Raw genomic sequence first — 22,287 nt, 5'->3', positions numbered from 1 at the left:
TACTCTGAAACTTATATACCACTAAAACAATTTTATTGTTGCTGTTTTACCATAATGTCAAATAATTACCTTGCACATATTTTCCCTCTTCTCATTTCCCTCTGAAATTGTTTTAGTAAATACAATTTCTTTTTAAGAGCAAACTCAATAAACCCAGTTGTGTATGGTGCCGTGTGTGTGCTCAGTTGATCAGTCAGGTCCGACTCTTGGTAACCCGGTCCGTGGACTGTAGCCCACCAAGCTCCCCTGTCCTTGGGATTTTCCAAGCAAGGGGTTGCCATGTCTTGCCCCTGAGGATCTTCCTGACCCAGGGATTCAACCCATGTCTCTCGTATCTCTTCACTGGCAGTGGATTCTTTACCACCGTGCCACCTGGGAAGCCCTGTGTAAGGAAACACAGCCAAGTCAGTGTGCTAAATTAGTGATGTAAGCTAATCAGAAACACACATGTGCTTCATACTCCTTTGGGGTTTCTACATGGGTATTCTTCCATTTATATATATTTATTTTTCAACCAGACATACTGAGTGTATGTAAAAAGTATATTTCCCTACGGTTGTCTACTTATAAGCCAGCTGCTGTTGTTGTTTTGATAGGTTCCATTAAGACCTACTTGTTCTTTCCCAGAGGCACTGAAAATGTTCACTGTGGCATGAGTCATACTTATGGCTGCTTTCTGTCAGAGGATGAGTCAGTGTGGGATGCCTAATTCCAGAAGGGTCTAGGACAGCAGAAGAGACAGCTTGTGTCTATCCTCTTAAAGCTCACTCCGTGCCAGAAACGTACACACAAAAAATAGCGCTTTCAATCTAGAGCAAAGACTTCTTTAACACTTTGATTATATCAGATCTACTATAGAAGCAAAGCATGCATAGAGTGGCAGACATAAAATTATATTGCACATGTGATTATTATCCTGGGATGATAATACATCCTTTTTTCAACCTGTTTAAGAGAGAGCTAAACTAACCTAGTAAATTAAAAGATGATATGAAAGGACTTTAAAAGAATCTATTTTTATGATTATAGAAAACACAAAAGTATATAAGGGAGGTGAAATTTTTATGTCATTCAATTTCATTAGCATATAGCGAGCCAATTATATAAAATTAAATTTCAAGCCTGATTGATTTTTTAAATATTCATTTTAAGCACTGCTTTTGGTGTTTATTATATTATACAGGAAATATCAAAAATGTCTGCTGTCTTCAGGAATTAAATGAAGCCTATACTGTCAATAGCCTAGATAGGCCTTTTGATAAAGTATTATGACATTTCTATATTATGTAGCAGCATAAAATGCTAAACACACTCAGAACACAACACTATAAGTTTCAAAAAGCACATGCTGGGAACTAGAGTGTTTGGCATTTATAGCTGGCTAGCACGGGAAGATAATGAGAAGTTTGATACCTTAAAAATCATAACTATGAAATATAATAGAACAATAGTTTCCCATCAAGATGGATCATATATCATACAATATCGGAGGATAATTCAAGTCTGTAATACAATCTGCTTTTCATTTCAAGTGGAGGGTGATGTAAGTCACAATTTACCCAGGTAGTACTCATGTGGGAAATAATGACAAACAGAGCAATAGATGAAAAAAAAAAAAAGGAAAAACATGAAAGATTTGATGTCCTTTGGCTCCCAAGTTTTCCCCCCTACTTTTCTTAACCTTCTTCTTCAGTGGAAAATCTTTGTGTTAATATGGATTCGTGATGAAATATAAATATTTCTATAAAGATATAATGGGACATAACACAATGACTGGGTAGTATTACCCAATAATTGTTGATTGATATAAAATAAGATAAACCATTTACATGATAGACTACTGTGGGTATCTAGGTCTCCAGGAAAATCTAAATATAAATAATTGTCTATTAAAATCACTTTCCATGTTAAGATGTGCGATGACTCCTCTTATACAAGAATTATTTCTTTATCAAAACAATTAATGTATGTCATATACAAATGGAGTTGAGGTGGCATAGGACCAGCATGCCTGGATTTTGAAGAGAGCTAAATGATTGATATTCTGCTTTGATTTTTCTTTTCAGCATTTAATGAACTATCGTGAGACAGTAGGAAGACAGAAGGAATTGTTAGTGAATAATAGAATAATTCTTTGTGTTCTAACAAAATAATGGTATCCTATGGTTTTTTCTTATTGTCTACATAGGCTTTGTAGACTGTTGTCACTCAAGTTCTTCATCTTGTACCTACTGCGAGATGAAAATATGTCTAGTAAAGACAGGGTCAGTGGGAGTTTGTGGTGTGGATCTGAGTTTTAGCCCCATCTCTGCCCTTACTTCCTTTTTAAAACTATAATATGGAAATATCCCTTTGCTTTTGACTTCAGTCCTAAAATCTAAAGACACCGTGTAAACAGTGGAACCATTTTTCTTTTTTTTTTCTTACATAGACTAAAACTTACATCACCATTACATTCATCTTCCTGAAAACCAAGAAAAAAAAAAATCAGTTTCAACCAATAGTCAAGAGACAGGTCTACCTTTTCATATCTGATGACAGTGGAATCATTTTAACTCTTTAACTCTGTGTTTCAGTTTTATGATTCATTTGTACTTATATGCTGTGCTAAGTCACTTCAGTCATGTCTAACTCTGTGACGCTATGGACCATAGCCCACCAGGCTCCTCTGACATAGGATTCTCCAGGCAAGAACACTGGTGTGAGTTGCCATGCCCTTCTTCAGGGATCTACTCAGGAATCAAACCCATTTCTCTGATATCTCTTGCATTGGCAGGCAGGTTCTTTAAAACTAGCACCACTTGGGAAGCCATATAGATATGGTGATAATGTAGCAAAACGTACTCTTTCCTTTCAATTACCAATGGTAATATGAGAAAAAACAAAAATGAGGTTAATATAAATTTTCTCGATCATTTTAGTTAGGTGTTACAATGTTTACTTTTGCAAATTTGCGTTTTGTTTTTTTTTAATTCTGGGGGAAGACATTGTTTTAATTGATTTGGGTTCCTAGATAACTTTCACAGATAGCACAGAAGGTAACATACATTCCTGCATAAAGTTCTCAAGTAAGAAAATGAATTTAAGATTAACAAGGGGTAAGGAGAAGGAAATGGCAACCCACTCCAGTGTTCTTGCCTGGAGAATCCCAGGGACGGCGGAGCCTGGTGGGCTGCCGTCTCTGGGGTCGCACAGAGTTGGACACGACTGAAGCGACTCAGCAGCAGCAGCAGCAATGACTATATACGGAGAAGGCAATGACACCCACTCCAGTACTCTAGCCTGTAAAATTCCATGGATAGAGGAGCCTGGTGGGCTGCAATCCATGGGGTCGCTAAGAGTCAGACACGACTTCCCTTTCACTTTTCACTTTCATGCATTGGAGAAGGAAATGGCAACCCACTCCAGTGTTCTTGCTCGGAGAATCCCAGGGATGGGGGAGCCTGGTGGGCTGCCGTCTATGGGGTCGCACAGAGTCGGACACGACTGAAGCGACTTAGCAGCAGTAGCAGTAGCAAGGACAGTGGGGAGGGATAGATTTGGAGTTTAGGACTGACACGCACACATTACTCTCTTTAAAATAGATACTACTATATAGCATAGGGAACTCTGCTCAACATTCTGTAATAACCTAAATGGGAGATGATTTTGAAAAAGAATAATTACATGTATATGACTGAATCACTTTGGTGTATACCTGAAGCTAACACAACATTGTTAATCAACTATGTTCTACTGCAAGGAGATCCAACCAGTCCATTCTGAAGGAGATCAGCCCGGGGATTTCTTTGGAAGGAATGATGCTGAAGCTGAAACTCCAGTACTTTGGCCACCTCATGCAAAGAGTTGACTCATTGGAAAAGACTCTGATGCTGGGAGGGATTGGGGGCAGGAGGGGAAGGGGACAACAGAGGATGAGATGGCTGGATGGCATCACCGACTCGATGGACATGAGTCTGAGTGAACTCCGGGAGTTGGTGATGGATAGGGAGGCCTGGCGTGCTGCAATTCATGGGGTCGCAAAGAGTCAGACATGACTGAGCGACTGATCTGATCTGATCTGACCTGATATAAAATAAAAATTCTTTAAAATATATACTTTTAAGAACATAGACCATCTTCTCAGTGTTCTTTTCAAATTTTTAAACTTAATTCCTCTTATTTTTCCTTAGGGATTGTTTTCTAAAGAGGTAAAGAAAAAAATTTAAAAAGTTGTCAAGATGGTTATTTTGAATATTGTATTCTAATTTTATTATTGCCATGTTCCCCCTTTAGTCAAGTAAACTTAACTTCTTTTACATTATTTTTTGCCCCCTTTGCCAATTATGCAATTGTAATCATTTCAGATGCTCTAGTCGAGTGTCTTTGTATATATTCAAAACCATTTACTTCATCTTATTCACTTTAAAAAATTTTTTGAATGCAATTAAAAAGCTGTATGGTATACAAGTTATACAAAAATTAAATGTTCTAGGAAAGTTATTATATAGCAAAATTCATGGAGAAGGTTTAGGTTAAATAGATGAACACTTCAACAGGGTTTAACTTAGATTTACTTATTTATGTACTGATAAACAACCTGATTTATATCATGAATGAATTGTTAAAGTTTAAAGAAATAAACATAAAAAAAGAAGAGAAAAACAAATAGTTGAGAGAGAGAAAGAGTAAAGCAAATATAAGGGCACACTTAAATGAACTCCTGCTGCTGCTGCTAAGTTGCTTCAGTCGTGTCTGACTCGGTGCGACCCCATAGATGGCAGCCCACCAGGCTCCCCTGTCCCTGGGATTCTCCAGGCAAGAACACTGGAGTGGGTTGCCATTTCCTTCTCCAATGCATCAAAGTGAAAAGTGAAAGTGAAGTCGCTCAGTTTTGTCCGACTCCTAGTGACCCCATGGACTGCAGCCCACCAGGCTCCTCCGCCCATGGGATTTTCCAGGCAAGAGTACTAGAGTGGGTTGCCATTGCCTTCTCCTAAACTCCTAGACATATAGAATTAAAGAGCCTCTTGATGAAAGTGAAAGAGGAGAGTGAAAAAGTTGGCTTAAAACTCAACATTCAGAAAACTAAGATCGTGGCATCCAGTCCCATCACTTCATGGCAAATAGATGTGGAAACAATGGAAACAGTAACAGACTTTATTTTGGGGGGCTCCAAAATCACTGCAGATGGTGACTGCAGCCATGAAATTAAAAGATGCTTGATCCTTGGATGAAAAGCTATGACCAACCTAGATAGCATATTCAAAAGCAGAGATATTACTTTGCTAACAAAGGTCCATCTAGTCAAGGCTATGTTTTTTTCAGCAGTCATGTATGGATGTGAGAGTTGGACTCTAAAGAAAGCTGAGTGCTGAAAAATTGATGCTTTTGAACTGTGATGTTAGAGAAGACTCTTGAGAGTCCCTTGGACTTCAAGGAGATCCAACCAGTCCATCCTAAAGGAGACCAGTCCTGAATATTCATTGAAAGGACTGATGCTGAAGCTGAAACTCCAATACTTTGGCCACCTGATTCGAAGAACTGACTCATTAGAAAAGACCCTAATGCTGGGAAAGATTGAAGGCCAGAAGAGAAGCATATGAAAAGGACGAGATGTTTGGATGGCATCACCAACTCGATGGACATGAGTTTGAGTAGGCTCTGAGAGTTGATGATGGACAGGGAAGCTTGGTGTGCTGCAGTCCATGGGGTCGAAAAGAGTCGGGCACAACTGAGTGACTAAACTGAAGTGAACTGGAGACACATAGAAGTGTAAATATATGTAATAGATATACTGTAGTTAAAAAAGTAAGCCACAAATTTTGCCTCAAAGCTTTTAGCTGTTTAAGTAAAAAGGGAATTTGTATCAATTATAAGAATCACAGTATTCCTAAGATTTCAGAATGAAAATGAAATAGAAAACAGTAATTGAGGAAAAAATAATCCAAAAGTAGAAATCTGAGGTTTTTCTCTCATCACTTCTCATAAAGTATTGAATAATGTAATAGAAATATGCCTATGGTAGGTATAGTGGTAATTTTACTGGACTGTTTCTGATGGTGCTTTTTAATACAGACAACTGATATAAAGTTATGGACAATTAAGTGAAAATCAATGAAAATATCAAATATTGTGGTTGAATGCCCAGCTCTTTAGTTTGATACAAGTGTGTTAGTCGCTCAGTCGTGTCCAACTCTTTGTGATCCCAGGGACTGTGGCCCATGAGGTTCCTCTGTCCATGGAATTTTCCAGGCAAGAATACTGGAGTGGGTTGCTATTTCCTTCTTCAGAGGATTTTACCCGACCCAGGAATCAAATCTGGGTCTCCTGCATTGCAGGCAGACTCTTTACCATCTGAGCCACTAGGGAAAATAGTTAAAATATATAAAAGAATAAATGTTTAGCATGCTCATCAAACCTATTTCTGTTGTTTAGTTGATCAGTCATGTCTCTTTTGCAACCCCGTGGACTGTAGCCTACCAGGCTCCTCTGTGCATGTGATTTCCCAGGCAAGAATACTGGAGTGGGTTGCCATTTCCTTTCTTCAGGGGATCTTTGTGACCCAGGAATTGAACCCTCATGTCCTGCTTTGCAGATGGTTCTTTACCACAGAGCCACCAGGGAATCTCTCAGTCTGTATCTAGAAATAATTCGCTATCACTCGTGTTTTGAAAAGGATTAAATAACAAAGACTTAAACATTTTCACCTGCCTGAAAAAAATGTGTAGTGTAGCTATTAGGCACTGCAGATTAAATGCTGAATCATATTCCTCAAAACTCTTATTAACAAAGACAGAGTCTTCACCTGCCTCTCTTATCAGATCTACAATCAGACCTAATCTTAAGAAAAGGTGAAAGTGAAAGTCGCTCAGTTGTGTCCTTCTCTCTGTGACCCCATGGACTATACAGTGTAGTTCAGTTCAGTTCAGTTGCTCAGTCGTGTCCGACTCTTTGCAACCCCATGAATAGCAGCACACCAGGCCTCCCTGTCCATCACCAACTCCCGGAGTTCACTCAAACTCATGTCCATCGAGTTGGTGATGCCATCCAGCCATTTCATCCTCTGTCATCCTCTTTTCCTCCTGCCCCCAATCCCTCCCAACATCAGAGTATTTTTCAATGAGCCAGCTCTTCACATGAGGTGGCCAAAGTACTGGAGTTTCAGCTTTAGCATCATTCCTTCCAAAGAATACCCAGGACTGATCTACTTTAGAATGGACTGGTTGGATCTCCTTGCAGTCCAAGGGATTCTCAAGAGTCTTCTCCAACACCACAGTTCAAAAGCATCAATTCTTAGGCGCTCAGCTTTCTTCACAGTCCAACTCTCACATCCATACATGACCACAGGAAAAACCATAGCCTTGACTAGACGGACCTTTGTTGGCAAAGTAATGTCTCTGCTTTTGAATATGCTATCTAGGTTGGTCATAACTTTCCTTCCAAGGAGTAAGGGTCTTTTAATTTCATGGCTGCAATCACCATCTGCAGTGATTTTGGAGCCCCCAAAAATAAAGTCTGACACTGTTTCCCCATCTATTTCCCATGAAGTGATGGGACCAGATGCCATGATCTTAGCTTTCTGAATGTTGAGCTTTCAGCCAACCTTTTCACTCTCCTCTTTCACTTTCATCAAGAGGCTTTTTAGTTCCTCTTCACTTTCTGCCATAAGGGTGGTGTCATCTGCATATCTTATATAGCACATGGACTTTTCCAGGCAAAAATACTGGAGTGGGTAGCCATTCCCTTCTCTAGGGGATCTTCCCAACTCAGGGATCAAACCCAGGTCTCCCGCATTGCTGGTGGATTCTTTACCAACTGAGCCAGCAGGGAAGCCTTAAGAAAAGGTATGGATAAGAAATAAATCATCAGCCCAAAGGAATAACCGAAATCCCTCTTTTCAATTTAGGGACTATCAAAGTCCCTAAAACATGTAGTTCTACTGTACTTGTTTGGAAATTCTCTCTGGGGTTAGCCACAGATTTCTTTAGAGAGATAAACTCAAATTCCAGTAGAATCAGTACCACTGATGTTAACAAAAGGTAGACACAGACGCTGATATGTTTCAATAGAAATATCTGGTTTTTAGTATATTTGAGCTTTGAGCACCAATCACAATTAATAACCTGAAAGTGATTTGAAACACACACAGTGGTCTGTAAATATAGTTTTGATTTGTTTGGCCCGCCTCAAAATTAAAAATGAAATACTACTACTCATTTGCCAAACACTTCAACTGTTTGGTCAGATTCATTTTGAGAGAATCTGGAAGATGTTCCATTACTTTAAATGTTGCCTTTTTAGAAGAAAGCGTAGGCTTGCTCCCCACCCCCATGCCCCAAGAGAGTTCTAGTATAAAATAGAATTCTCCTGGAAAAAATTTCCACGTCTGTATTCTCAAAGAAATGTAATGTCTTATTTGCCCTCTCAGCTCCATTCCAGGGCCACACAGCAGTTTTGTTCTATTGCTTATTTTATTCCCCCCTCCTGTAACCTCTCATTCTCACAGCACTGAAAGAGTTTAAACAAAAATGACTTTGTTTGGTTCTGCAGAATTAACACGACACTCGGGCTTATTTCTAATTGACTGCAGATGTTCTTTAAGCAGAGAAAAGCCTCAGCCTTGCGTGCATAATTCTTCCATGGTCCTAATGGAGAGAAGTGAGTCCAAAATTAGCAACTTTTTTAAAGTCAAATCTGGCTATCTGTTGCATAGACTTTGTTTTTTGGTGTTGCTTTGTTTTGTTTTCAATTTTCCAAGGGCATCCAGACAGAAGATCTTTCAAGATCTTTACAGAGAGGGCCACTATGTTTCCAGGAAACTTACAAAAGAAAGAAATCCAAACCAATCATTGTGGCAGTGCATTTATGTCTCCCCTCTACTCTAAGGTTGTCTTAATAATAAGACACTGTCCTTGAGAATTGTTGCTGCTCAGAAACAGGACTTTTAAAAAACTCACCAAAAAGTGTTGATCTCTATGCAGCAGAGTGGCAAGTTTTGAAGAGAATGAGGTCAACCCAAGGGTTCTGTTTTGACTGTCTCGAGTCTGATTTGCTGACATGGATAAACTTGTGAAAACCAGCTGAAGAAAGGGACGCTCTGTGTTCTTTCGACTCCTGGCTTCAACAATTTGCCTCACAATATGTTACAACCTCATTGTTTCTTCCAGATCCAAGGCCATGTGTTTATGTGTCCAAACAACAGGTTTTGAGGCTGCTTATGTTGCTTTTAAAAATATCACTTTAAATATTGAGAACCTCAGAACTAAGTGTACCATGTCTCTGGTCCAGAGACCTGACCATGGGACCCACTAGGGAAAAAATGCATGGGCCCAAAGAAATTCATGTTTTAGGTATAGGAATGTGTGTCCTATTTTCTTTTTCGTAAAAATTTCAGGACAGTTAGGCAAACTTTCAGAATGTGTGATTATATCTAATGTGAAAATACATAATCCCTCAAAATTACATGTTAATAACTGAGAACAAAATGTTTGAGTGTAGTTGTTATGTCACTAAGTTGTGTCTGACTCTTTGCGACTCGATGGACTGCAGCATGCCAGGCTTCCCTATCCGTCACCATCTCCCAGAATTTGCTCAAATTCATGTCCATTGAGTCGGTGATGCCCTCCAACCATCTTATCTTATTTCCCCCTTCTCCTCCTCTTAATCTTTCCTAGCATCAGAGTTTGATGATAGAGTTCAGTTCAGTTCAGTGGCTCAGTCGTGTCTAAACTCTTTGCAACCCAATGTACTGCAACACACCAGGCTTCCCTGTCCATCAGCAACTCCTGGAGTTTGCTGAAACTCATGTCCTTTGAATCAGTGATGCCATCCAATCATCTCATCCTCTCTTGTCGCATTCTCCAGCCTTCAATCTTTCCCAGCATCAGGGTCTTTTCCATTGAGTCAGTTCTTCACATCAGGTGGCCAAAGTACTGGAGCTTCAGCTTCAGCATCAGTCTTTCAATGAGTATTCAGGACTAATTTCCTTTAGGACTGACTTGTTGGATCTTCTTACTGTCCAAGGGACTCTCAAGAGTCTTCTCCAACACACAGTTCAAAAGCATCAATTCTTCAACATTAAGCCTTCTTTATGGTCCAACTCTCACATCCATACATGACTACTAGAAAAACCATAGCCTTGACTAGATGGGGCTTGTTGGCAAAGTAATGTCTTTGCTTTTGAATATGCTCTCTAGGTTGGTCATAGCTTTTCTTCCAAGGAGCAAGCATCTTTTAATTTCATGGCTGCAGTCACCATCTGCAGTGATTTTGGAGCCCCCTCAAAATAAAGTTTGCCACTGTTTCCACTATTTCTCCTTCTATTTGCCATGAAGTGATGGGACCAGATGCCATGACCTCAGTTTTCTGAATGTTGAGTTTTAAGCCAATTTTTTCACTCTCCTCTTTCACTTTCATCAAGAGGCTTTTTAGTTCTTCTTTGCTTTCTGCCATAAGGGTGGTGTCATCTGCATATCTGAGGTTATTGATATTTCTCCTGGCAATCTTGATTCCAGCTTGTGTTTCTTCCAGCCCAGCGTTTCTCATGATGCACTCTGCATATAAGTTAAATAAAGCAGGGTGATAATATATAGCCTTGATGTATTCCTTTCCCGATTTGGAATCAGTCTGTTGTTCCATGTCCAGTTCTAACTGTTGCATCTTGATCTGCATACAGATTTCTCAGGAGGCAGGTCGAGTGGTCTGGTATTCCCATCTCTTGTAGAATTTCCCACAGTTTAGTCAAATGCTTTGGTGTAATCAATAAAGCAGAAGTAGATGTTTTTCTAGAACTCTCTTGCTTTTTCAATGATCTAACAGATGTTGGCAATTTGATCTCTGGTTCCTCTGCCTTCTCTAAATCCAGCATGAACATCTGGAAGTTCATGGTTCATGTACTGTTGAAGCCTGGCTTGGAAAATAAAGGGAGGGGATAATACTGTTAATGAACATAGAAGTCAGCCCTGGGTTTATTTGTTTTTTAATATTTATTTATTTATTTGGCTACACTAGGTCTTAGCTATGGCATATGAGATCTAGTTGCATGACCAGGAATTGAACCTAGACCCCAAGCACTGGATGCATGGAGTATGAGCCACTGGGCCACCAGAGCAGTCCTCAATCCCTGCTTTGGGTTTAGGATTAGAGTCAGATATTCCTATAAAGAAGGGGATTCCTGAATTCACCAGCATCCTCAGTTCCTCCCCCAACCTGCTGACATGAGAATATCTACCCTGGAGTCTTTCTGCTGCCCTGCAGTCACTGGCCTCTTATTGATTTCAATACTATGCTTGCATTTTGCAAAAGTTCACCTGCAAGTATAGCATGAACATTAGGTTTTAGTGACCTAGAAAACATGGTTTTGCCATGGATTTTGCCTCCATGGAATTATTTTCAAGAATTCAGTTATACAGTACTTCAGGTCTTAATTTAGGTAGAGGAAGCATCCTCTGGCATATGGTTTAAAATAAGACTTCTCAGCAGAGGCTGGGAAGCGTAGGTGACTGACGTAGCCAGTGTTTAGGCCAAGCTGCCACAGTGCTACAGGCAGCAGTGTTGGGGCTTCAGGAGACAGCACTAAAGGGGAAGATAAGCAGGATTGGAACAAGGAGAAGAAAGACATTGAGCGAGGCAGTAATTCAGAGATTACCGCCCACTTTGACCAAAGAGCAACTTCAGGAACATCTTCAGCCTACGCCTGACCATGATTATATTGAGTTTTTTTCTAATGATATTACTATGTATCCTCATGTGTATGCAAGAGCATACATCAACTTTTAAAGCCAAGAGGACATTATTTTGTTCAGGGATTGTTTTGATGGTTATGATGGTTATTCCTTGACAATAAAGGTCAGGAATATCCTGCCATCATAGAATTTGCACCTTTTCAAAAAGCTGCAAAAAAGAAGACTAAGAAAAGAGATACTAAAATCAGGACTATTGATGATGATCCAGAATATAGAAAAATTTTGGAGAGCTATGCTGCAGATAATGAGAAAATGACATCTACTCCAGAGACACTGCTAGAGGAAATGGAAGCAAAAAATAGAGAACTAACAGCTAAAAAGGCATCTCCACTTTTGAGCTTCCTGAAAAACAAGCAGAAGATAAGAGAAGAAAGGAGGTGGCGAGAAATAGAAGGAAAAAGACAAAGAGAAGGAGAGAGGCAGAAGTGGAAAGAAGAAGAGAAACAAAAACAGATATAGAAAAGCTAAAGAAGATAGACAGAGTTCCAGAAAGGGACAAATTAAATGATGAACCAAAGATTAAGCTGCTCAAGAAGCCAGAAAAAGGAGATGAAAAAGAATTGGACAACAAAGCTCAAGAAATTAGACAAAGAGAATCTGAGTGATGAAAGAGCCAGTGGGTAAAGTTGTACATTGCCCAGGAGTTCTGAGGGTGAATTTAAAGATGAAAAGCCTAAGAGACCTGAAGATGAGCATGGCAGAGAATACCGGGAGAGGGAGCGGGATTATGAATAGGTCCAAGAGTGCATCTGGTGGGAGAGAGAGGCTGAAGAGGCAGGAAGAAGAGATCCACAGGCAGAAGGAGCACTATGAGAAGGAGAAGGCTTGCAAGAGAAAGGAAGAAGAAATGAAGAAGGAGGAAGAAGCACTTTGGGAAAAAGGAAAGAAGCCTGAAGGTACAGAGCCAGTATGCAACTCAGAAAAAAAAACTGAAAAGAAAGAAGTGGTTAAGAGAGATTGCATAAGAAACAAGGATCACCTAGCGATGCAGCTTTACCAGCCAGGAGCTCGAAGCCGAAATCGGTTCTGTACCTCTGAGACCAGCACCAGGACTGGAGATTCAGCCATAGAGATAAAGCAGGAAAGTGGTATTAACCATAGAATAGAAGGAAGGGAGGAGTGATAAGTCCAGATGGCCTTAGGTGTCCTGACTGTCTAGGCAGCCAAAGAGGACGGAATTAAGCAATCCTGAAGTGCCTTCGGGGCAAAGGAATAGAGAGAGAGAGAAAAGGGGTGCTGTGCTGGTGGGGTACACTGCAGAGGAGTAAGTTTTGTGTCAAAGCAGGAACCTGATTGCAGGTTCAGATTGGAAGTGCAATTTTCATTTTTTATGCAGTTTTCTACAAATTAACTTTAAAATGTCAGATAAAGCTGATGGGGAGAGGACATACATCAGTTTGCAGGCAAGAAATGTCACGAGAGGACTTATTTAAGTATGACCTGAGAAGAAGACATGAGAACTGGCTTTAAAATCAAAAGGTTTTCTTAATCCTGGATTGAATTTTCTTAAATTTCAATTGAGCAGAGTCACTGTGAAGTCTCGTTCAGATCTAGTTATAGTCATTGTTGGTGATAACTGTTGACTTTGTGTAGTGTAGAAGCAAGAAGCATGTAATTGTAATACAAGTACAGTGAAGGATATAACACATCTTCATTTATGCAGAAATTTAAACAATCGTGTCATGTCAATATCTTTTTTTTAATTTAATTTTATTTTTAACTTTACAATATTGTATTGGTTTTGCCATATATTGAAATGAATCTGCCACAGGTATACATGTGTTCCCCATCTTGAATCCTCCTCCCTCCTCCCTCCCCATACCATCCCTCTGAGTCGTCCCATTGCACCACCCCCAAGCATTCAGTATCACGAATCGAACCTGGACTGGAGACTCGTTTCATATATGATATTATACATATTTCAATGCCATTCTCCCAAATCATCCCACCCTCTCCCTCTCCCACAGAGTCCAAAAGACTGTTCTATAAATCAGTGTCTCTTTTGCTGTCTCGTATACAGGGTTATTGTTACCATCTTTCTAAATTCCATATATATGTCCTGAAGTTTTAGAATTAGTTTAGGAACCACTACCCACTCCAGTATTCTGGCCTGGAGAATTCCATGGACTGTGTGGTCCATGGGGTCGCAAAGAGTCGGACACGACTGAGCGACTTTCACTTTCACTTTAGTTCTTTGTTTGATTACGTGAGATTAGTGTAAAATTTTTTTGAAAAAAACACATCATTTTGCCTTTAGCAATTTTTATATTCAAGAAGTTTAACCCTTAGTTGGTGCTTGACAATCCAGTCTTTGCTTGACCTTAGGTTTCATGAGCTGAGTGCCTACCTTCTCCAGGAAGGAAATTGCACCAATATTTGTCCCAGTTAAATAGCAACTTAGCTTGTCTTGCATCAATGTCAATAAATAACAGCACTCAAAAGAAAGAAAGAAGGAAAGACTTTTCAGCAAAACTTAACATTTGGGGAGAAAGGAAAAAAATATATATTAATCTCCTTTTGTTGCTAATTTATGATAGACCTTCCAGAAAGGCTCTATTACAAAATCAAAGTAGGTTACAGCTTTGAGAAGCTGAAAGTGGAATCTTACTTCTAGAGAATGAGTTCTTCTCTTGCTCAAATAATGTTATGAAAACAGAAAGGCCACAGAGCATATCCTACTGCTTTTTTGCCACATTGTCTGATAATGTTATAAATAAATTACTTATCTCATGAAACATTAAACATGTAGGAATGTCTGAATTTGCCAATGATAAGATACTACCCTGGAGAGTTGGAAAGTTTAAAAGGATTAAGCCTATCTCCATAAATATAAGAAGATTTGGGGCTTTAATGATAAATAATTAGTATGTTATCTGAAAGCAGTTATCTGAAATTAGTAGTTATCAGAAAGTGTTATCTGAAATAATAATATGAAAGTTTAAGAGAAAAAAATTGTTGGTGACAAGAGAAAAGTCTTTATAAATATCATCCACTCAAGATTTCTTACAGATTAAGAGATGTTAAGCCTCAATATGTCAAATATCATATCTGTTTAACCTGTTATTTTACCAAGCAAAGGCCAAGATAAGTTGAATATGTGTGTGTGCATGCCAAGTCTCTTCAGTAGTGTCCAACTCTTTGTGACCCTATGAATTGTAGCCCGCCAGGCAACTCTTGTCCATGGGATTCTCCAGGCAGGAATACTGGAGTGAGTTGCCATGCCTCCTCCAGTGGTTCTTCCTAACCCAGAAACCTGCATTTCTTACATCTCCTGTATTAGCGCCACCTGGGGAAACCCTGAGTTTAATACCAGTTCAGTTCAGTCACTCAGTCGTGTCCGACTCTTTGCAACCCCATGAATCGCAGCACGCCAGGCCTCCCTGTCCATCACCAACTCCCGGAGTTCACTCAGACTCACATCCATCGAGTCAGTGATGTCATCCAGCCATCTCATCCTCTGTCGTCCCCTTCTCCTCCTGCCCCCAATCCCTCCCAGCATCAGAGTCTTTTCCAATGAGTCAACTCTTCGCATGAGGTGGCCAAAGTACTGGAGTTTCAGCTTTAGCATCATTCCTTCCAAAGAAATCCCAGGGCTGATCTCCTTCAGAATGGACTGGTTGGATCTCCTTGCAGTCCAAGGGACTCTCAAGAGTCTTCTCCAACACCACAGTTCAAAAGCATCAATTCTGTGGCACTCAGCCTTCTTCACAGTCCAACTCTCACATCCATACATGACCACAGGAAAAACCATAGCCTTGACTAGACGAACCTTTGTTGGCAAAGTAATGTCTCTGCTTTTGAATATGCTATCTAGGTTGGTCATAACTTTCCTTTCAAGGAGTAAGTGTCTTTTAATTTCATGGCTGCAGTCACTATCTGCAGTGATTTTGGAGCCCCCAAAAATAAAGTCTGACACTGTTTCCACTGTTTCCCCATCTATTTCCCATGAAGTGATGGGACCGGATGCCATGATCTTTGTTTTCGGAATGTTGAGCTTTAAGCCAACTTTTTCACTCTACTCTTTCACTTTCTACCATAAGGGTGGTGTCATCTGCATATCTGAGGTTATTGATATTTCTCCCAGCAATCTTGATTCCAGCTTGTACTTCTTCCAGTCCAGTGTTTCTCATGATGTACTCTGCATATAAGTTAAATCAGCAGGGTGACAATATACAACCTTGACATACTCCTTTTCCTATTTGGAACCAGTCTGTTGTTCCACGTCCAGTTCTAACTATTTCTTCCTGACCTGCATACAAATTTCTCAAGAGGCAGATCAGGTGGTCTGGTATTCCCATCTCTTTCAGAATTTTCCACAGTTTATTGTGATCCACACAGTCAAAGGCTTTGGAATAGTCAATAAAGCAGAAATAGATGTTTTTCTGGAACTCTCTTGCTTTTTCCATGATCCAGAGGATGTTGGCAATTTGATCTCTGGTTCCTCTGCCTTTTCTAAAACCAGCTTGAATATCAGGAAGTTCATGGTTCACATATTGCTGAAGCCTGGCTTGGAGAATTTTGAGCATGATTTTACTAGCATGTGAGATGAGTGCAATTGTGCGGTAGTTTGAGCATTCTTTGGCATTGCCTTTCTTTGGGATCGGAATGAAAACTGACCTTTTCCAGTCCTGTGGCCACTGCTGAGTTTTCCAAATTTGCTGGCATATTGAGTGCAGCACTTTCACAGCATCATCTTTCAGGATTTGAAATAGAGTTGAATATAGGTACTAACAAATTATAAAGTCTATATAACATTTAGAAAGAGAAAAAAACACCAAAAACATGAGAAAACCAGCCAAAACATGCTTCCTTCAAAGCTTGAAGGAAAAGGGGATTATTTTGGATGCATGTTCATCTTCTAATACCAGCAGAGAAAGACTTGAATTATCCGTAATCAAGGAAGACCTTTTAAAACAATCTCAGCCAGGAAGGCTAACTCAAAATATTGTAACTAGTGAATCATTTTTGCTTTTTCCATGCAATACCAGAGCCTTAGCATACTGACACTCATGGATTTATACCCATGGAACAAAGACTTTCTCCAGTGCCTTAGATGTTCAATATTAAGCAGTTCCAAATGCACTTAATTTTTGGTTTCTTTTTCTTCAAGTTTCAGTCACTATTTGTTATCTGCTCTATTTATTTACTTCTAAAACACATAGCTAATAGCTTTTCACTGAATAATACCTGCTTTTAAAGAGGACTCATAGTGTGCTATTATCAGGTTATCTTGTAATTGATTGTTTTTAACGGATGGGTCTTTTTGTTTAACTAAGGATTTCTGACCTTTAAGACTGTTAGTATTTCTAGGTGATATTTACTCTGTTGATCTCTGGCTTTCATTGTTTCTTTGCATTCCTTGTGTGTAGTGTCTATGTTTAAACTGGTGATTTCATGTATTTTGAAACTAAACACTCAATCTCTTCGGTTTGTATACTTTCTGGTCTGGGCCTATGGAAAGACTCTCCCAATGCATTACAGAGATGTTGAAATTTTGGTTTCAGATAAACTCTAATGCTCCTTGTTGGAGGAGAGGAGCCCTTTGATGTGGCTTAGCAACTCTGCTTTATTTTCTATTTTTATTTTTGTTCATTATAGCTAATAATATCAGCCTAATAGCTAGTAATATTGGCATTTCAGAAAGGAGAAAACAATTTTTTGACAATATCTCCACACTATGGATTATTTGCTACTTTCTGGGAATGATAAGGCTAAAATGGCACAGTTAAAGTAACGCTATATATTTCCCCAAGGATAAGATTGGGTTACAAATTATTTACCAGATGGTCTGAGATCAAGTCTCCTAGGTTGGGGATAAGACAGAAGATATGCCCACAGTTAGCAGTGAAATAAAGTTTAAAAATGCTTAAGGAGGTTCTAAAGGAAAGAATCAAATAAAGGGGTGTGTTAACATAAAAAGGGTCAGTGGAATGAATGCTTTTTATCTTAATAATTTGTTTCACCCTTATGGGCTCATAAACCCAAAAGCAAAGTTGAACCTCCAGTGTCCATTACCTGGAATTCTGAGACTAATGCCTTCTGCTCTCAGCTCATCTGCCTGGATTCAGGCCTGTCCCATGGCACGGCCCCCAGAGTGAGGAGCCAAAATGGGAGTGGCATCATGACTCTGACTCAGTGTACCCTAAAGTGGATGCCATCCGGTCTTCCCCCATGACTGCTATATTAGCTACGCAATGCTATTCATGGAGAACTTGGAAACCTCTCAGGCGGGGTCTTTGAAGAATAAAAGCAGTAATCAAAAGTGAGGTACTTAAACTGCCCTGCAAGCAAGAAAATGCAACAAATACCACTCCATTTCCTGGCTTTCAAAACTTGGGGGAAAAAAAAATAAGAGATTTAGCACCAAAGTGCATTTAAGAAAGTAAAATCAAGACAGTATAGCTGAAGCTGGGGGAGGAGGGAATACACAGAGTAAAAATTCCCTCAGAGCCCACGGAAAGCAATAAGAGTTCTCATTTAACCTCAGAAAATGACTTGAGAATCACTTGTACTTTGAAACGATTCTAAATTGCAAAATAATTTCCCAGTGGGATATGTTGATGGTCTACTGTACACAGCATAAATAATGAGTTTGCAGCCAGGACCCCAAATAAAGCAGTGCATGTTTGTGGAATTTATGAACCATTTTTTTCCCCATCTGACATCGCAATGTTAATGCTTCCAGTTAGGAGTTTTACTGTGTCAGCAGGTGAATTCCCTGGCAGTAAGTCAAGCTTTAATGGAACATGCTGGTAGGAATGATTATGCTGCTGCAGTATAAAACCCCAGCGTTGGTATTAGGCTTCTAGAACACATGGGCACAGCCTGCTACCTACCCTGATTGCAGATGTTCTTGGCTGTTTGACTTTAATGCTACACTTCAAATTGACCACGAGGAAGTAAGATTTCTATCTTATAAAGAATCTTAGAACTGGAAAATCTAGCCAAACCTGCTTTTCTATATAAGAAAGAAATCAGAGGCCTGAGAAGTTACATGGCTGATGAGACGATATCCACTGTAAGTGGGGGAACTGGGATGCTAAATTAGACTCTGCTGGTCCTTCAGTTCTCTGTTTCTGTCTCTTTCAAGGCTACTGCCTTTTGCTGAAAAAGAAAAAGGTGAGTATAATACATTTTATAAATGTGCTTAAGAAAAGCAGACAAAAATACAAATTTGAAGCATAACTTCATAACAGAAAACGAAGTGTACAACCCGGTATATATGAGTATTCAGACATCTCTGACTACAGTGAAAAATGATTTTTTACAAAGCTTCATCCTCAAAGTTAAAAATATTACTAGACCAGATGTCATGAGTTAATATGATGCTGATAAACAACTCGCTGAGGTGAAGACCAAATGGTCCTTACCTGCCTGTAGAAACAATGGATGTTTCCTAAGAAAAGCTTGTGTGCCATGTGTGTTAGGAAGGGGTAGCCAGGTTATACTCAGCCATACCTCTTCTGAGATCATTTGAGTGTGTCTCTACTGTGGAAGACACATGGTTTCCTCCACAGGAGCAATGTCCAAATTCTTAACCACTTATCCCAGGGTGTTTCTTCTGCTACATGGTATGGTATGGATTCTGCCCCTCAGAACAGTTCCAAGCACCTTGCCATTCACATAAGTTGGCAACTAGTGTTGCTCTATTATATCTTCATTAGACCCCTCCCCAAACCTAAACGTAAGATCTGAGTTCTAGCCTAGCCTGAGGATTTGTGCCACCATTCTAAGCATCCCACCTGGACTTGGGTGTCAATGAGCAGTCCTCTCCTCATCAGCTCCTTTTCCTCTTCTTTCCGTCAACTAGTCAACCTCTTTTCAAATCTTCTACTTGACTCCTTCATTGTGATTCTTTATAGATAAACATCCTTTTCCATTTTCATAAAGAAAGTCAAGAACACCTCAAACCGGGACTTCCTTGGTGGTCTAGTGGTTAAGACTCTGCACTTTCAGGGCAGGGGGTGTGGGTTCAATCTCTGGTCGGGGAATTCAGACCCTACACTCTACATTGTTGTTTACTCGCTAAGTCGGGTCCGATTCTTTTGTCACCTCACGGACTGTAGCCTGCCAGGCTCCTCTCTCCATGGGAGACCCAGAGTTAGAACCCACACCTCCTGTGGCTCCTGCATTGGCAGGCCGATTCTTTACCACTGAGCCACCTGAAAAGCCCTTCAGATACTTTCCCCTTATACATTTTTAGTACACGCTTTAGAACTTAATTTTCACAGATTCAAGCATCAATAATAATACACTTCCCAACTTGAAGATGATGCTTGCTCCCAAGACCAGCCTATTCTTATTTCTAGCAGTCTATAATATGTACACAGGTAGAACTGTTTATATACAAAGTGCAAAGAGAGGATTTAAAAAACAACCATGTATGAATCACAAAAAATATTAAAATCTAAAAATGCTTAAACATTTCCTTCAGAATCCAAAGGCAGTAAATGAAAATATATTTAGAGCATCTGTCCAAAGACTGCCATAAAAGGTATCTAATGGTGCTGGAGATTCCTTTTGCATTTGTTTTGGTATTTGTGGACAGAACTGTGAGTGAGACATAAGCCAGTCAGTGCCCATGTTGTGAAGAGTTCTGAATGTGTTCATATACCTCCAGAGTCACACGTTCCACAACCCTCCAAGTATTATAAAATCTTTAAAGATAAGGTTTAATATTATTATTCTAAAATATATGCTTCCAAGTGCTAAGTTCTTCATAGCGTATTATGTCTCATGTCAGGGTACTGGTGACAGAAGGACTAAATCTGCTCATTTACATCCACAGTTGGAAACAAAGCTAGTTTCAGCCAACATAACTCAGCTGACATTATTCTAAAATATCCTCCTCCCACGTGAAGTAGGATTTCATATTTGCAGAAAATATTTATCCCAAGCTGCAAGCAATATTACAGTGACTCTTTGTTTCAAACTATTCATCACCATATTTAGATAGGTTTAAATGCCAAGTCAGGTGTCTTTCTTGTAAGAATGAGGAAAATGGTGGAAAAGATTATGCATTCTTTAAAAGTGCACTGATTTAATCAATTTGTAAAGGCTATCAGTTGGACAGCAGCATATCCTGTACTTACCAACTTTTGACCAAGCAGATGGTCATTTTGTCACTGGTTAACTTGGATGGATCTGTGTGGATCCATGACAGTGTGATCTGGACAATTTTGTCAGGAGCTCAGGGAAGTGCGGCATTCAGTCATCTAGTCTTCACATTTGCTTGAATGCTAGGTGGAAAATATGAAGACATTTTATTGTCTGAACTGTGTCTGTGTCCTGAGCCCTACAGTGATATTCAAAGTCAAATTGCTTTCTCTTAACTTTCATCACAGCATGATTTTTAAATTAAAAAGAAGCATTTGCCCTTTCCCTTTTAGTTGCTAATTATCCCTTAGGTAAAAGGGATGAAAAGTTAAGCTGCAAAACCCAGTAATACAGATTTTTTTTTTTTTTTGCAGAAAGCAATGTTTTAAATTAACTCATTTATTTCTTTTATAAGTCCTATTACTGATACCTACAATGTATCTGTCACAGAACTGGGCAAAAGGAATGCAAATACAGAGATATCCCCTCTGCTTTCAAGAAGGGTATTAATTCTTGGACAAAAGAAAAGTGAAATGTTAGTTGCTCAGTCATGGCTGACTCATTGCAACCCCATGGATTGTAGCCTACTAGCCTCCTCTGTCCTTGGTATTTTCAAGGCAAGAATATTGGAGTGGGTTGCCATGCCCTTCTCCAGGGATCTTCCTGACTAACTCAGGGATTGAACTTGGGTCTCCTGCATTGCAGGCAGATTCTTTACTATATGAGCCACCAAGATTCAGGAAGGTATAATTTCTTGGAGAAGACACACAGAATTAGGTAATAGTGGAATATGGTAAGTACTTTAGTGGTAATATGAATAAATACCATGAAAGTGAAAATGTTAGTTGCTCAGTTGTGTCTGACTCTTTGTGACCCCATGAACTGTATGGCCTGTAGCTTGCCAGACTTCTCTGTCCATGGAATTCTCCACCCAAGAATACTGGAGTGGGTTACCATTTCCTTCTCCAATAAATGCTATGGAAAACACATTTTAAAAATTCACACATTTTGGGGTTTAGCTGATAGCCTTATAGAGAAGAAATCTTTTGCCTTAATTAGTGAATAGAAACTGACCTGAGAAGGGGGCTTGCTTTATATATGAGTACAAAAGCATTGTTTCAAGATGGTCTGGTCTATCTTTTACCTTCTTTAGCTGCAGTGGAGGATGACTATGGAATTGGGAAGGAGTGAAGAAGGAAGTGACCTTTCTACTGGATCAAAGGAAAAACATGTGATAAATGACCTTGAGCTTTCATCTCAGGGGTTATTTTTATTTCATCTTAATTTTAGGAGATTTATAAATCTCTACCCATCACAGACTTGAATTTGGGATGCTTATACAGACATTTCAAAATACAGAAAAGATTTTGTACCTCTCAGTGGTTACAGACATGCCTTAGATGTAAGGCAGAATCAATTAGGAATCAAAAGATTTACCACAATGATACGAGTGAGGAATTGTGAC

At 39.5% G+C, this 22,287-nt stretch overlaps 1 pseudogene; it reads left to right on the top strand.

The window, feature by feature from the left end:
• The window catches only part of LOC147347617 (regulator of nonsense transcripts 3B pseudogene), an 84,744-nt pseudogene extending 71,625 nt beyond the window's left edge, over positions 1-13,119 (top strand).
• Positions 13,120-22,287: the final 9,168 nt, after the last annotated feature.

This window comes from Bos grunniens, chromosome 23 (genome assembly GCF_055505025.1).
Source record: "Bos grunniens cultivar Pamir isolate PY7600 chromosome 23, Bosgru_T2T1.0, whole genome shotgun sequence".
Taxonomy (NCBI): domain Eukaryota; kingdom Metazoa; phylum Chordata; class Mammalia; order Artiodactyla; family Bovidae; genus Bos; species Bos grunniens.
Note: the sequence above shows the minus strand (reverse complement) of the source record. Positions and strands in the feature narration are given on the sequence as shown.